At 41.4% G+C, this 12,739-nt stretch overlaps 1 protein-coding gene across 2 annotated transcripts in view; it reads left to right on the forward strand.

Annotated features, from left to right (window-relative positions):
* TNFSF4 (TNF superfamily member 4) overlaps window positions 1-2,590 on the forward strand; it is a 26,937-nt gene extending 24,347 nt beyond the window's left edge. For both annotated transcript variants that reach the window (XM_011371696.2, XM_023537588.1), the window contains exon 4: window positions 15-2,590. The gene's annotated coding sequence lies outside the window, so the exon portion shown is untranslated. The remainder of the gene's footprint in view (window positions 1-14) is intronic.
* Window positions 2,591-12,739: the final 10,149 nt, after the last annotated feature.

The following is a 12,739-nucleotide window of genomic DNA, read 5'->3' on the forward strand; positions in this document are numbered from 1 at the left end:
AGCGTGAGTGTCACATCAGGGGTGGACAGGACACTGATGCTTCCTTGGAAGTGGGAGTCATCCCAGCTCAGCCCCCGTAGATGGCCACACAGGCTGTGACCGGAAGAAGATTCCCCCGCCCCGACTCAGGGATATTTAAAACTTATTGTACATGTCACTTAACTTTATTTATCCTCATATCTTTTAAATCCCCAGCCCTCATCCCTCACAACTGCCTCAAGTATATAAGGTACTTCTGCAGAACGAGAATATGCAGGGCCTCTTCCTTAAGACACCCTGTTTCCATTGGTCAAGAATTCGTCAGAAGAAACTTTCTTTATTGAAAAAGACACTGGACTACTATCTGCTGGGAATTTGACATCTGGCATCGTCAAAATGGAAAGGACCCAGGAGAGGGCTTATCGATCTGCCAAAGGTGGCATGGACCTACTCCTGGCAGCCAAAGCTGCCTCGCCAAGATGCAACTGGTCGCAGTTTGCGTGTGTCCTAAATACCTCTCTCCTTTGGTGACGTTCAGAAGGAAAATCGACTCACGAACGGCGCCCTGGCTTTGAACGTGGGCGGCTGAAGACTACTCGGAGCGCTGGGCTGTTTCTTTACCGCTTTGCTTTCTCGGCCTCCAAGTGTTCTTAGTAGAAATTTCCTCGCAAAAAAAAACCATCTTGGGATGTGAGGCTTTGAAAAAATCTACTCGATAATCTAAGGAAAACCGAGAGATTTTTCTAATTTGGGAAAGTGAGAGAATATCTTTAGCGCACGGGAGAGCAGTGGAACTGGACCTCTCAGGGTAAATGTCGCCAAGAATTTACACAGTCTGGGGAGGAAATGCGTTCTTTCCATTTGTGTGCACCCTCCTGCTTCTGCTGATACACCCTCAGTCCCGCGCCCTGTACACATACCCCACATGGCTAGTTTCAGAAAGGAGGCAATTCTGGTATTAGATGCAACTTTATTTCAAGAGACACCGAGAACCTATTGTATCTTATGAAACACAGTGATCTCGGTCTAGAAACACCATAATATCGTGTAGGGTCCCACAATGATAATTGAGCCTAGAGGATTCAACTTTCAATGCTTTCAGAGGAATAAGACCCCCTTATTTTCAGTTTCAATGTCCCTCTTGATGTATCAGATTTACATGGCATTGTGGACAAATGAAATTTTTCGTAAGTCAAATTTCTAGATGATTTGTAAGCTCTCAAAGTTTTTGACAAATTTCTTTTTAATGGTAGCCAATGTTTCCCTGTCATTTTAAATAGAATGCACAATATATCAAACAGTTTTTCTGGATGATTCTGTGTCGTCACAGTGATGACGCTGTGCCACAATACAGTGGTATCTTCAGACTCTCCAGAAAGACGGAAGGCAGTTTGCCCCTACGCTCAATGGCCTCGATCGCATTTGGATTTTTCTTTTCCTGTCCGTTTCCACCTCCTCTTCAGTGTCTATCTCCAACTCTATCCCCCCTCTTCTATTTTAACCTGTTGTGGAGACATAAATAAATGCCAAATTAAAGGAAGCGAACTCAGAGAAGTGGCGCATCAGATAAGAGTCATCGATGTCTAAGCGGTGGCCAGGGCACTGACATAATCGTAATCATTACTGCGGGTAAACAAACGGACGGCCTAGAGTGGACCAGGCATCGGGATAACGCCCTAAACGAATCGTTTCGAGAAAGATATTCTGTCAGTCTGTCTCAACTACTCAGAGGATTTAAATATGTGCGTGTGAGTGTGCGTGTGTGTGCGTGTGCATGTGTGTACTTCTTTTGTATTGACTACGGTCTGCAAAGTTGACATTACTCAATGAGAGATATCTAATACATAAATGTTTATGACTATAGATGATATTTAAGGAAACATGTTTACCTTTTTAAGTTTGGAATTTCTGGCTGTGTTTCACGTGGACGTGCACGTCCCAGGCCTGAGCGCGACTGTTCTGTGGGTTGTCTGTCTCGGTCGTCATGGGGCCCCCTCACAGGTACCCGCTCCCTGTGGGTACACATGGCCTATTCTTCCCGTGCTGGCCTCCTGCAGCCACATGGGGATATTTCTGCCACTCCCCCCTACCCCTCACCTGTCACCCATCAAAATACGCATGTCCCCCTAAGTCATTCCTTCAAAGGAATAATGAACTTTTCCTCTGGACACAACGGAGTTCAACAGAAGGACTGAATGAGCAGTCCGGAGACTGGAATTCTGAATTTAACTCAGTGACTAACTTTAGACAAATAATTTCCCGTTTTTCAATTCTACATTCCACTGTTGTTAATTAATCCCTTGGGATCTTAATGCTCGTGGCGCTAACTGTGAAAGTCTGTAATAAGTGTCTGTGTACTGGCTGCCGAGTCAAGATGTATAACCCTCTCTTTTACTATGTGGACTCTTTTCTTTCCCGGACACGTTAACAGCCTTCCCTCAGCCTTCTTGGCGAGACCTTCGAGAGCAGTTACCAATTGTTACTCAGCGACTTTTTATTTAGGGGCTGGTTTAAGGCATTCCCGTCCTGATCGGAATCATAATTTGTCCTTAAGCCTGCTGGGTAGGTCCCCTATTCTAAGCCCTAATTTTGTATTTAGTGCTTTCCTGGCTCTCAGAAAGTATTAATATTGATATTAATAATTTGGCTAATAATAATATTGGTATTTACACGGAAACGAATAAAAGATCTCAGAATTCACTCCTGGTGAGGGCGTTGGAGTTTTTTATTGATTCTTCTCTTCCTTTTCCTCATTATGATCAGCTAATTCCCCGACGAGGGGAGGATAGGGCCAACTTTCGGGTTTCCTATCTGCCTCTGATTTCAGCCATCAGACGACGGCCAGTGAATGGTAAAACTGCCAAACTGCACCTTTGCTGCTGAGAAGACACTGGCCGGAAGTCCTCGGGGGTCGTCCCCACAGTGCAGGAAGCTGGCTCAAATCAAATTCCACCGCTGCCGTTCTTTTCCTCAGGACTTCTTGCCTCGTTCTGCACCCTGGAATGGCCTCTTTGAGCAATATGTCCCTCTCCTTAGCAGTGATTACACCTGCAGGGTCAAGAAGAGGTCCCAGATCCTGGGGGCTTTGTGTGCACAGTTGGCCACCGTGACCCCTGTGCCTCCTCTGACGGTGCTGGCGCCTCTCTGCTCCTGGAGATGCTCCTTGGCCCTGAGCTCTCTGAGCTCTGTCCTGGCGGCTCTTTCGTGCTCTTTTCTCTGCCCTCCCCGCTCTCCTTCACCTCTCCGTCCTCTGCCCGCTTAACCTTCCTCAGGGCCTCATCGTTGGCCCTGTTCTTCCTCTCCTCCTGAAGTCACAGGCTGGCGGCCAACAAGCCACCATCTGGCCTATGTGTGTATTCAAATTGAATTTAGTTGTCAATTTTTAAACATTGGGACATTTCTGGTTCCTTTTGACAAAATAAAACAAAACAAAACAGGTGCTGAGCTCAATTTTGGAATGGTGGCAATCATCTCAAGCCGAGTAGCAGCCTCCTTCTCTGGAACACGCTCCGTTTCCCCAGAGATTCCAGCCCCCTCCAATCCGTACACTGTGCAAATACGCTTATACTGACTCGCTTCACTTGTCTGCTTGTCTGCTGCCTGGCCAAGTTGTGATCTCCGTTCTAGACACTTGGCCATTTCATCAACTCTTCTGCCTTCGACCCCTGCTCACGCACCAGCGATGTCTAAAACCAGTCCCCAGCTTGGATGTCTTCCATGCCGCTGCCGCACTTTCTGTGTTATTAGTAATAAAAATGCCATTTACTGAGTACTTACGACACGCCAGGCATTCATATTAGCCATTTCATATGAATCGTTTAATTCTATCTTCCTAACAACTCTTCGAGGTAGGTATTATTGTTCCTATTTAGCATATGAGAACCCGAGACTCTAAAAGGTAAGTTACACAAAGGCACGTAGCTAATAAGTGGTGGACCTTGGATTCAAGACCAGGGATGCTTGGCACCAAAGATTCTGCCCTTAGCCAGGATACTCCGCCACTGGGCAGCTCCCTGTGGGTGTCACATGCACAGGATCTACACAAGATGCTCCAAACAGACCGTCCTCTTCCTCACCAAGCCCATCTCTTCTCCTGGTTCGTGATGTTGGTTAGAGGCACCATAATCATTCCTAGAGCCAGAAGCCTCAGTATCATCCTACCTTCTTCCCTCGGCCTGTCCCCACCCACGCACCTGCGGACTGTGGCTTCTCCTCATTAGCTCTCTTTTAGACTGCTGCAGTGAGCTCGCCAGCCCGACGGGCCTCGGTGAGTCCAGTTGGATTAAGAATTAGTTCGATGAATTTCTTTTCTTTTCTATTCTTTTTACTTCTTTTATTTTATCTTTTTCTTTCCTTCTTTCCTTCACTCCCTCCCTCCCTCCCTTCCTTTCCCTCTCTCCCTGCCCTCTTCTTTCTGTTAAGCCACTTTAAAATTTACTTTCCTTATCCATAAACGGGGGATATCAATATATACCTTCGGGGTTACTATGAACCTAAGAGTCCCTAGTATATTGCTTGGGACATAGTTGGTCTTAATATCTAACAATTATTAACTTAAAAATGCCACCTACTCCATAAGGCAGAAAAGTAAGTGCCAAATGAACAGCAGAAATATGGCCCTCAGGGATGAAGAGGTCCCTGAAGCATAATGGAAGAGCTCCGTAGGAGTGAGGCTGGAGAAGACGACGGAAGGACACAGCAGGGGAAAAACAGTGTGTGCAAAGGCCGAGGGGTAGGAATTCTCATGGGGTCTCATGGGGACCGAGAGCGGCCACTGTGGTTATGGCGCTCACTCAGTCTTTATTGAGCACGTCCGGTTTTCTAAGATAGGAATTTGCACTTGCTCGTGGTTGGAGATAAGGATCCAGGGGTAGTTGGAGGATAAAATATTGGAGGCATTAAAGACACAGCTGGGAATTCTGGATCATGTTCTGGAGAGAAAGACACTGAACATTTTTGAATAAGGAGAATTTATCAGGATTTGGGGCAAGAGCCTAAGTTCTTATCAATATCACTTTTCATTTTGGCCCAGTTCGTATGAATATCTCACTTTCTCTCAGTTGAACAAAAGCTTCACATTACTTTTACTAGAAGAAAATAAATAAAGGAATGTCATAAGAACCAAGTTTTTAATACTTTTGGCAAAAGACGTACAGAGAGCTTCTCATTAAATTCATAGTAAAAGTTCAATAAAGACCATACTGGGTGGTTTTTAAATATTATTTTTTTAAAAAATGGCATTTTAAAATATCAACCTCACATGTTGTGAGTGCTAAAAAATAATCTGTGAGGATTTCAATCACTCTGCATATGTGTTTATGACTTAAATACATTCTGTTTCTAAAATTAATTATTTTTGGCAGTGTTTTAGAATTGCCTATCATCTGTCTACTTACCTATCATCTATCATTTTCTATCTCTTTATCATCCATCTATCTATCTATCTATCTATCTATCTATCTATCTATCTATTACCTATCTATCATCTATTATTATCTATCTCCTTATCATCCATCCATCCATCATCTATCTATCATCTATCTATCTATCTATCTATCTATCTATCTATCTATCTATCTATCTATCTATCTATCTATCATCTACAATTTTCTTTTCCCTGCAGTAGCCTTCATCGCAGAGCATGTGGGTGGCCTGGAAGCTTCCACAATAGCATCTTTAGTAATGGATCACGGTAGCTTTTATAATCACTCATTCAATTCATGATCTAGGGGATCGAGACATGGGAAAATGTTGTTAAAATTTAAATGTAAATATTATTTCGGAGAGATGACACACTTGAAGTCTATGAATGCTTTACGATCACCATTTTCCCCAAGAACAAACTGGTCAGATGGTTCATTCCAGTTTTGAGGGCACGAGACTTAAGGCCCTATAGTTCTGACGGATGCCTGGGGGACCACTAGGGAAGCATTTAATCCAGAACTGAAGCAGGCAGGGAGTTGCTTCTGGAAGAGGATGCCCAGCAACCATGGTGTTCTACCATTCTGCCAGTGCCCTTGAGAATCTGGAGCCACTGTGCTGGGGGCATGGTTAAACACGGGCCTTGAGCGGCCTTTTGGTTAAGGGAGCTGCTTGGTTCTGTTCATCTTCCTATGGCTTGTCTAGGGGAGGGAACCGAGGGATGCTAGGAGCTGAAACACAGACTTTCAGCATTTGGTTTTCTTTGGAGTCACACCAAGATTGAGCAAATACTTTTGCTTTCATATACATTCTCTATTGCTGATGGATAGAAAAGACCTTTCATTTTCCTCCTGATTTATGTGGTCTTGACCTTCTTTGGTTTTTGAGGTTTGAGGTTAAAAGAAGAAGAATAATAACAAAATATTCAACAGGAAGACTCGATATTATAGAAATATAAGCAGGATGTAATCTCTAAAGGCCACTTCAGTCCAGCTCTCTCCTTTTATTTAGTACATACTCTTTTTAAGTGACAAGCTATGTCCTCCCCTGATAATCAGATTCAAGAAGTAACATATAATCCCATGACCACTCCTTAAGGCAACGTGAACCTTTCAATTTACAAAAATTTCACTTACTATTATAAATCAAGCAGTTGTTAGGCAGTACACAGAAATTTTCCCCAACAGTTATGTCTATTTCCACCCTCCCCCTAAGACACACACGTTACCCAGTTGCACTTCAAAAACCTATCTGATCAATAAAAGGCATCGAGAAGTATACCATGTTATTGTTATATTTTTTCATCAACCCTATTTCTAGCCCCATAATCATGTTCACACTGTTTCCAACCCTTGAAAATGGATGCAAACACAGTTCTTTTAGGTGAGTGATGAACAATTCTCATTCCATTCATAGTTATATCTTACTTCATGAGAGGTCAAATACACAGTGTTTTTTTGAAAAAGCCCACATGTGAAAGTCCAAAATAATTTTCTCTATGAATTTTTGTCCTTAGAGTACTGAATTCATAAGATCAGGAGGCCAGAGACAGCATCAGTAGACTTCTTATCCAACATTCCTGATATAACTAATGCTATTTCATCCATTCGCCCACAAATAATTATCGAACTACTGTGTGTTACTATGTGCCTACTGTGAGAGGCACTGGAAATATAAAGACAAATATAAAATAGTTTTTTTTCCCTACTAATTATTGAGTATAGTGCGTAGTAGTAACCGGAGTAGAGAGAAGCTAGAAGCCAGGATATCAGATAAGAAACTGAGTGTTGATGACGGTAAAGAATGGAATGGATCCGAAAAATGTCAGGAATGAATAACTAATAAGACCTGGTGATTAGCAGGATGTGGGTGGTAGATAAAGAGAGGATTTCATTTGTTTAGTTGTTTAAAAATACTGTTGTTTTGAGAGCCATGAAGAAATAAGGAACGAGCAAAAACAAGAAAAAAACAGAGTACTATGTTAAAAAAAAAAAAGAGGTAATCTACTTTAAATTGGGAAGTGATCTCATTGAGGATATGACATTTCACTCAAGATCTGGATATTGGAAAAAACCAGCTCTGCTTGAAATCAGAAATATTGGCAGGGGCCAATGAGTTGAGACTGGACAGTAGAAAAAGGAAGTCAACGTTACCATCTATGCATCTATGACCACGTGACCGATTTCAGAAATGAGGACAATAATAGTTAAGTGTATTTATTCCTTATTTTGATATGACCATATTTATATATGTATTAACCAATGTTTTGCTTCCACTGTCCATTCCTCTGCCACTAACAGGTGTTAATCATAGTTACCTTCGCATCTTATATTTTAAGTTACAGAATATTAAAGAGGGAGTGTGACTCAGCTTGAAAAGGAATAAACATTGTCCAAAGGTGGATAAATGAAATTTGTATCTTTATTGTGGGGCGGGGGGTGGGGGCGGAGCCAAGATGTTTTTGGTTGCACAAGGAATAGCTGCATCATTGGGTGGAAGAAATATTTTGCTATGGTCTTTATTTGAAAGTAAAGTAGCATTAAAGATGTCACGTTGACAAGGGGCGAACTGTGGTGGGTTTGTACGAGGTATAATTCCTAGAATTCTTTTTCCTGTATAGTTACAGGGAGACGTTTGCATGAGATTTCGGAAGTGGAAATGAAGGAGCAGCCATTTTTATACTGAAGAGTTTGGAGCACATGTGAGGCACTGTGGCAACTCACAGCCACTGTTTCTGACCTGCTGGCTCACTGTGTTTCTGTAGGGCAATGCCCGAGACTACAGCTCATCTAGCTCCTTCCAGACATCCTTTCACAGCTTCTCCAGGTCCTGGGCCAGGCATTTGTGCAGCTCTCTGGTAAAGGGATATAATTTCTCTTACAAGTTACCAGGGCCAAAGTCGGTAGTCTCCAGAGAGACTACCAGCTTGTCTTCACGGGTCCAATGTTCCAGAGAAAGTGACAGTATTGAGACTAGGCAAAGACCCAGTATATGAGATAACAGGAGTCCTTGAAGAAGAAAACTAATACAGAAAACTGAAGAAATTAAAAAAACTGTAACTTAAAAACACTCTTCTAAAATAGAAAAGATTTGAAACCGCATATTGAAAAGCATAGTTCATACTGGGGAATACTGACCCTGAATGATCAATATCAAGGCATATCACAGTCAAATTACTGAACTCAAAAAAAGGGAAAGAATTCAACAGGTGTCTTGGCAAAAATATCACCAGACTCTTTGAGATCAACGCTCTCGTGGTGTCCTATTTCCGCCATAACAAATTACCACAACTAACTGTCTTAAAACAACAGAAAGTTATTCTCTTACAGTACTACAGGCCAGAAGTAGGGTAGGGGAAAATGGGGAGGTTTTGTTCAAAATATATTTTAAACTGTTGTCGCTAATCGTATCGACGAGACCCAAGCAGTGTTGCTATACTGAAACTGTGTTGTGTATGATGTAGAATAAATTGAATGTATAGTCATCATTCAAGGCACAGCTGAAAGAAAATTGTGCCATTAAGGTCTTCTTTAATTCCACTAAAAAGAAGGAATCTTTTCTTTTCTTTGGGTTCCTATTATATATTGTAAAATTCATGACACTTAGTATTTTCTATTTTTCAATATAGTGATTTGATGCGACTTTTCTCCTCGAGCACCATGAAGATGAGTTTCTGTACTTGGCATACTTCTAAGCATATCAAGTTGGCCAGTAAATATTTTTTTGTGTGTGTGTATAAATAAATGATTTATTTAGAAGCAACTTAGCAGATACAGAGATAAAACATTGATATTATTTATCAAATCTTCACACTGGGCCCACGTTTCTTTTTTCCCCATAGTGATGCAATATCTGAAGGAGAGAGTACTTTCATTAATAATATTTCCTCATTAAATAGTGAAATATTCCTTCTATAAGTCCAGGTGCAGCAACCCTTCCTCCTGCTCCCTACTGCCCTCTGATTTTTTTAAAAATTTTTGTCCAGGTGGGTATTTTTGAAATAACTCCCCAAAGTCCCAAAGTTTTCCTGTTTTCTGAAGGTAGTTATTGCTTATGAATATAATTTGTTAGACAAGCCTCATAAACCATAATTAACTACCTACAAAAAGGCAATTAGCCTGTTATTAGTTACCCGCCCACAACTTTCTTGAACACAGAACGAAGTACTTTATACAGACTGCAAGAAAACTGCAGCATTCATTCTGAGTCTATAGCCTGGCCATGTGCTTACAAGCTGGAGACACTGGTAAGGACAGGCTTCAGCCAGCTGGTCTTATACCAAAAAAAAAAAAAGCATGACTTCCTTTTGGCTTGGCAGACTGCCCTGTTAATTTAGAATCAATTGAAAGTATAATTGACATTCCTTTCAACAGGAGTCTTTCTGGAAGAGGAATAAAGTCTAGCTAAGGAGATTGGAGAAGAAATAGCGTCCGTGCTAAGTCTAGATATGCAGACGGCTGAGTCTAGATCCCTGTTTCACAAGAAGGACTGGCCGGAAAAAATAGTTTTTCCCATAAAGAAAATAAGACAGAAAAGTCTCCCAAATTACAATAAGTCATGCTCTTCGTTAGACTTTTGCCAGAAATTCTCAAGTGGCTAAGTGGCAGTACAGTGCTTTCTATAACTTCCTAAATTTTAAAAGCTTCCTTCTCAGTGGGGCTGAAATGGCCCTTGAGAGCACCAAGAAAAGAAAGGAGGCAAGGTAGGGGAGGGAGAAGCAAAAATAACGCAGGCATGAGGAAGACAAGAACTCAAGAAAGGGACGATTTAAGTGTCCTTCAAGAAAGTAGATTTACGCTAGAGGTTTATCAAACTTGAGGGTAAATGAGATTCAATTCCATTTATTTGAACAAGTATTTTTTTTTTTTTTTTTTACCAGCTGCCTACCACTGTGCTAGGTGTTCTGGGGATCCAAGAGAAGGAGGAGGGCCGCAGGACAAAACGACCAGCATAAACCCCCAAATTGGGACCCCATAGAGGCTTGAGTTCAAGGCAGAACTTTGCCATCACCTATCAGCTGTGTCCTTTGGCTAATTAATTAATCGTAGGTCCCCTACTCATTGCCTCCCCTGCTCCGCCATTGTACAAATAGGATTGTTGTAAGAATTAAATGAAGCACCAAGCAGAGTTTAGAGTTCATGGCGTTTTCAAGACGTTTACTAATCTTCAGTTACCACTTGTGGAAATCACAGTCCCTGTCCTTAAGAGCTTATTTCACAGAAACCAAAGCCATAAAAGAGTCCAAGGGAAGTAGAGAAAGATAAAAATGTAGGAGCGTGCAATAAAAATAAGATAAATGACGTAACTTGCATGATCAGCAAATAATGGTGAAGACTTTATGATGTGTGTGAAATGGTAGGCATGTAGCTTTTTGTTTTATTATTGGAAATTCTATGGGCTTAAGAAAGGTTGAAAAAAAGGCATATTTGCCATTTGAATAAGAAGAAAATTAAGGTTTACACTAATAGAGGCTATTTGCTAATCAAAAAAAAAAAAGTTTCCTCTTCTTTCTGAGACTCCCAGCCTCCCTTGCAGTTCGAAGTGGCCATGTGACTGAGTTCTAACCAATGGGATGAGAGTCATAGTCCATCCCATTTACCATCATCTACATTCTTCTCCTATCTACTGGCTGGACAGCGACCTCCAGGACAACTCTGAAGCCTTCTTCGGCCCAGGTCTGTAACTGACTGCATGGAATAGAGACTCTTCCCCTCTCTGGTCACCAATCAGAAACACCTGTTTGGTCTCTATATGCAAGAATTCTAGTATTTTAAGTCATTGAGATTCTGGTATTTTTCTCGGACATTAGCTAGGATTGCTTAACGAAAACACTTGGAGAGAATAAGAAATTGACTATATGTAGAACCATTTACAGAGCCATGTCGCAAATCTCAGAGCATCAAGGAATGGTACATAAATCTATTTTTATTATTTTTTGTATCTCCTGCATCTTCTTTAGACATAGCTTAAAACTCAGAAAACTGTGTTAATCTGGTTCCTATCTGTGCTAAGGTTGATGCAGGTCAATGAGGAATAATTATGTTTATATTTGTATGAAAAATACAACTGGTCAAATGTAAGCTTTACATTGCTCTTCTGTGACTAGGTGACATCTGCTTTTTTGTACTTTCTAATGTCGTTGGACAGGTTACATCAAGCAATATGACAATCTCACGAACATTATTCTTTAGAAGGCTAAATAGTTAATAAAAATATTAAAATAAAGCTTGCATATGAACAGCAGTGGAGTCTTCAAATTAATTATTTTCCAAGGTCTTTTTCCTACTTTAAAATCATATAATAATGTTTATGATGATAGCAACAAGTTTTCATGGAGCTTATACTGTGCCAGGCACAGTGTCAGGTGCCTGGGCTATAATCTTATTCACTGCGACCCCAAAGGGATCTGAAACTCCACATCGCTATTCAAAAGACATTTAAAATGACTTATTGAAGTTTTTACAAACATAAAGTATCTAGATTCCAGGCAGCTGTGATCAAGGAGCGAAATGACAACTTTGCTGCCGACTCGTCTGGTGTAATTCATCGCGTAAGCTTTATTTGCAAGTCGACAGTTAAAGTGTCCTTTGAAACCCAGCCGGTCTGGTGTACTAGCATGAGCCATGTACTTTAGGTAAGACCCTTGGGTTCCAGAATCAAGTCTGCCACACACCTCATTACCGTGGGCCTTAGATCTGTAATTTTTCATTCTTAGTATGAAGAAGTTCTAAATGTACAGAATGGGCAAAGCTGTCCGTATAATCTTTAAAATTTCTGAATCTAACACTCTACCACAGGAGCAGCCATATGTAAGGGAAAAAGGTACCACTAGCACCATGACCTTCATTTCATCACGAGTCTACAGGCAATGGCATGGGAGAGTGGCTAGCAACAGACTCTGGAGTCACCGTCCAGTAGCTGTGTGACTTTAGGCAAGATACTAATCCCCTCCATGCCTCAGCTGCTTCTCTTGTAAAATAGGGATGAAGATAGTAATGTTTACTTTGTGGACTCGTTGAGACAATTAAGTTATTTCACGTACACAAAGCATTTACAAGAGTGCCTCATACACAATAAGCACTAATTACACATTAGCTTTCATCGTTATGGTTTTAGTCATGACCTGGGGAAAATCTGACGCCATCATTGAGGCCCGCTATCGAGGCCCATTGAGGCGTCAATGTCCTCATATCGCGGTCAGCTTTCCTCACCTATGTGTGTGTAAAGAGCATGGTCATAGGTACGTGAAAAGTGTGGTGGGTGTTTTGACTCCGTGTGGGGGATGGCTTTTAAATATGAGGAAGTATCGCTAGCATTCTGATTCCTCAGTTGGACAGTG

This window comes from Pteropus vampyrus, unplaced genomic scaffold, assembly GCF_000151845.1.
Source record: "Pteropus vampyrus isolate Shadow unplaced genomic scaffold, Pvam_2.0 Scaffold194, whole genome shotgun sequence".
Lineage (NCBI taxonomy): Eukaryota > Metazoa > Chordata > Mammalia > Chiroptera > Pteropodidae > Pteropus > Pteropus vampyrus.